This window comes from Bos taurus, chromosome 1, assembly GCF_002263795.3.
Source record: "Bos taurus isolate L1 Dominette 01449 registration number 42190680 breed Hereford chromosome 1, ARS-UCD2.0, whole genome shotgun sequence".
NCBI lineage: Eukaryota > Metazoa > Chordata > Mammalia > Artiodactyla > Bovidae > Bos > Bos taurus.
This window is the reverse complement of record NC_037328.1, coordinates 39430644-39434448: the sequence shown is the minus strand read 5'-3', so window position 1 is coordinate 39434448 and position 3805 is coordinate 39430644.

Below are 3805 nucleotides of genomic sequence, written 5' to 3'. Positions count from 1 at the left end.
CTGCAAATATCCGTATATACTTACAGTCAACATTGTACCTGTTATAATTATGTAATTAATAAACTATTCTCTTTAAATGCTTATTCTCAGGTGCTTTGCTGGCTTCTCCTCATGTGCTAGTTTTCTAAATGCCGTAATATCCCAGGATTGTCTCTATTCTGTTTCCTGTTGACTTGATCTCTATGCTAATGATTTTGTATTTATATTTAACTATGTCCTTTGTTTTACACAATTTGTGGCTTCTTTTTTGAGCATCATTTCATAATAATACAAATGCTTACTTCAGATGCTCAATGTGGTTGTCTAACTGGTGTGATAAATGTCATGTAGAAAACAGACCACTTAATTTTCTTTTCCCAGGTCTCCACCCCCATCTCCTTTATTTGATATCATGAGCTTTCCAATTATTTGGGCCAAAATTCTCTCTACTCTTCATTCAGTTTACCTGCAAACCTCATCCTTTCCAATTTTAAGATGTATCTCAAATCTGACCACATCTCACAATCACCATATCTACCCCTCTGATATTATCTACCAAAGCCTTTCACCTGACTCTTATAATACTATATTTCATTTCTTGCTTCAGTTTGCTCCTAACAGCCAAGTTGTTCTCAGTACAACAGCTAGAGAAATAGTTGTATTACTCCCCTGCTTAAAACTTTAAATGCCTTAACACACATACAGAATAAAATCTAACTTTTTATGGTAAACTAAAAAATATAAATGAAGAATTCCCTTCTCACCTTTCTGAAACTTCTTCTATAATGCTTCCTTCTCCCAATCCTTCCTGGGTACAATACTAGCACTTCGTCTTATTCCTAGATCATCAAGTTTGTTCCTATCCAAGAATTTGACTCTTGTTTTCTCCTCTTCAGGGACCTATCTTTTCCCAGAGCTCCATGGTTCACTGTCACTTGATTCTGGTTTCTCTTTTCAAAAAAAAAGAAAAAAAAAATATATATATATATTTTAACTAATTTGGGGGATTTTGCTGTTGTGTTTTTGCTAAGTTGTGTCTCACTCTGTGCAACCTCATGGACTGTAGCATGACAGGCTCCTCTGTCTTCTACTATCTCTTGGAGTTTGCTCAAATTCATGCTCACTTAGTCATCATCTGAGATAGACCTTCCCAAATATTGGGGTTATTTAGTTGGGAAGTCGTGTCTGACTCTTTGCAACCCCATAGACTGTAGCCTGCCAGGGTACTCTGTCCATGGGATTTTTCCAGGCAAGAACTGGAGTCAGTTAAGTTTAGTTCAGTTGCTCAGTTGTGTCCAATTCTTTGAGACCCCATGGACTGCAGCACGCTAGGCCTCCCTGTCCATCACCAACTCCTGGAGCCTAGTCAAACTCATGTCCATCGTGTCGGCTTCTCCTCCCACCTTCAATCTTTCCCAGCATCAGGGTCTTTTCCAATGAGTCGGTTCTTCACATCAGGTAGTCAAAGTACTGGAGTTTCAGCATCAGTCCTTCCAGTGAATATTCAGGACTGATTTCCTTTAGGATAGACTGATTGGATCTCCTTTCAGTCCAAGGGACTCTCAAGAGTGAAGACACCAGAGTTCAAAAGCATCAATTCTTTGACGCTTAGCTTTCTTTATGGTCCAACTCTCACATCCATTTATGACTACTGGAAAAACCATAGCTTTCATAGCTTTTCTTCCAAGGAGCAGCGTCTTTTAAATTCATGGCTGCAGTCACCATCTTGTAGTGATTTTGGAGGCCTCAAAAATAAAGTCTGTCAGTGTTACCATTGTTTCCCAATCTATTTGCCATGAAGTGATAGGACTGGGTGCCATGATCTTAGTTTTCTAAATGTTGAGTTTTAATCCAATACTGGAATAGGTTGCCATTTCATCCTCAAGGGGATCTTCCTGACCCAGAGATTAAACCTAGGTCTCCTGCATTGTAAGTGGATTCTTTACCAACTGAGCTACCAAGTAACCCTTATCTAAAATTAGCCCACTACAACTCTATTAAACTCTGAAATTATACTTTTTTTTTTTCCCTTATGGCAATTTTCACAAACCAAAATTTTATTTTATTTAATCACGGTTTTATCAAATGACTATAAAAAGAAGCTCCATTACAGCTTGGCTTTCCCTGTTTATTTCTTTCCCATTTTTGTTCTTTTTTTTTTTTTCATATCTCCCTTTCTCTCTCCTCCTCCCTCCCTCCTTTCCTTCCATCATCTTTTCCTGTTATCATGACTTTTTTCTTTTTTTTTTAATTTTATTTTATTTTTAAACTTTACATAATTGTATTAGTTTTGCCAAATATCAAAATGAATCCGCCACAGGTATACATGTGTTCCCCATCCTGAACCCTCCTCCCTCCTCCCACCCCATACCATCCCTCTGGGTCGTCCCAGTGCACTAGCCCCAAGCATCCAGTATCGTGCTTCGAACCTGGACTGGCAACTCGTTTCTTACACGATATTTTACATGTTTCAATGCCATTCTCCCAAATCTTCCCACCCTCTCCCTCTCCCACAGAGTCCATAAGACTGTTCTATACATCAGTGTCTCTTTTGCTGTCTCGTACACCAGGTTATTGTTACCATCTTTCTAAATTCCATATATATGTGTTAGTATACTGTGTTGGTGTTTTTCCTTCTGGCTTACTTCATTCTGTATAATAGGCTCCAGTTTCATCCACCTCATTAGAACTGATTCAAATGTATTCTTTTTAATGGCTGAGTAATTGCTTCTTTTTCTTTATTTATTTTTTTTTTTTAACATTTCCTTCTAGCAATTCATTAATCTCTCTCTAACACTAAGGCCATTACAAACACAATCACATATTCTTGCTTACACACATCATATACTTTAAAAAAAAATCCATGATGATGAATCATTAAGTGAAACTGGTTTTAATACACATGAAAGAAGTAATCTAATGATGACATAATTTTAAAAAACATATTATTATAGCTAACTCAACTCTTCAACAATTCCAGTCATTCTGTATTTTTAGACAAAATAAATCAAAGTGAATTTACACATGCAAACATACAAAAAAATGTATAATATACCTATTAAAAGATTAATAAAATTGTAGTCAATTTTAAATCACACAGTTTTTAGAAGGAAATGTAGCTAATTCACTTTAGAAAGTTCAAGACATAACTACTATAAGAAATCTCTAGCCAGGCTCACACAACATTAACCACTCTAAATCATTTTTGATCTTTTAAAAATAAATGTTCACTAAAGCATGTTGATAAAAAAAGGATAATGGTTATGACATAAATTATACAGAAAGCATTTGGAAGATAAATAGTATTTATGAGCTTTGAAAATAAAATAATCATTTATGGTATAGCATTTAGAATCTAATTTTCATGAGTAATTATCCCATTCTTTTTACCCTAACTCCAAAATCTATGTACAAAATTAAAGAAAAAAGTGGGGAAGAAAAAAAAACAACACCTGATAGACTCTTAATTACTCTCTCAAGCATGAAAGGAGAAATAAAAAGCACTGCCAGAAATCATTAATTTTCCCTTTTCCCAATAATGGCTATTGCATATCCCTATCAACAGTATACAAATATATTAGAGACAATCCTGAATTTTGCCAGTTATAAATAAAAATGAACTTATTGATATAGGGGACAAAGTCTAGCTAGACCAGTAACATTTTAAGAATGGAATTTGATAGCCTTTTTTGGTCATGTTCAAATACTTTATGTAGTTGAGGTAAACACACAAAAACATATTTTATGGAAAAATGTTCTATGCATTTACTGAAAATCATACTTATACAGAATGAAAGCTATCTAAATGCTTATGTGTTCTCTTTAT